We start from the raw sequence: 821 nt of genomic DNA, 5'->3' as shown, positions 1-821 counted from the left end.
AACGTCTAATAATTCATTGTTATTTATATTATTCGTTCCTTTTCTTTCTGTCGATTTAAATGGAATACTTCCCAGTATCAAAAACAAAACAAAACAAAACAAAAAAACTGATTGAAGAAGCGCTTAATAAGGCAAAAAAATCGGGGAAAAATATAAAGTGCAATATATCACCCATTTAAGTTTCTTGATCCGTCTCGGGTCCTCTGAGAGGACGGTTGGGAATTCCAAAAATACTTTTTAACCCACCCGTCGGAAAGCGTGCCACAGTTTCATCTTCTTTGCGCATGGTTACATTTCGTCCAGGTGAATGATATAAGGAAATAGGTTTTGTCTTTTGAACCGACGTTTCTAAACTGTTTAGAAATTACTTCCTTACTGTATATTGACCATTAATCTGAACTTAAAATTTTAAGTATGAAATATATTTTACTTTACTTCATGTCAAAAATGGCTGGAAAATAAGTATTTCCTCATAATCTATTATTTGTAATTCTTCAATTTTGGCAGCTGCTCTGATTATGTTTTCACGTACTGGCAGTTTTCCATCTTTACAAAGTGTGGCAAATAAAGAAAATAAAGCTCGCAAAATCTTATTAAAATTAATGAAATATAAATGTAAAATTCCTATTGTGAAATAACTACTCTGGAAAAAAAAAAAAAAAAACCCTTAGTCAATAAATACGTATTCCATGGAACGTGAACTATTCTGGAATACTGTAATAAAACATATGCATTATAGTTTGATTTGGAGCATAGATAATTTTAAATTTATTGAATGCATTTTATAAGCAATTAGTAAATCCGCTATTTTCTGAATCGAA

The sequence above is a fragment of the Stegodyphus dumicola genome, chromosome 3 (genome assembly GCF_044657685.1).
Source record: "Stegodyphus dumicola isolate Sdum_Otavi_A_Nest chromosome 3, ASM4465768v1".
In the NCBI taxonomy this organism is placed as follows: domain Eukaryota; kingdom Metazoa; phylum Arthropoda; class Arachnida; order Araneae; family Eresidae; genus Stegodyphus; species Stegodyphus dumicola.
The sequence above is the reverse complement of the archived record's forward strand: the minus strand, read 5'-3'. Positions refer to the sequence as shown.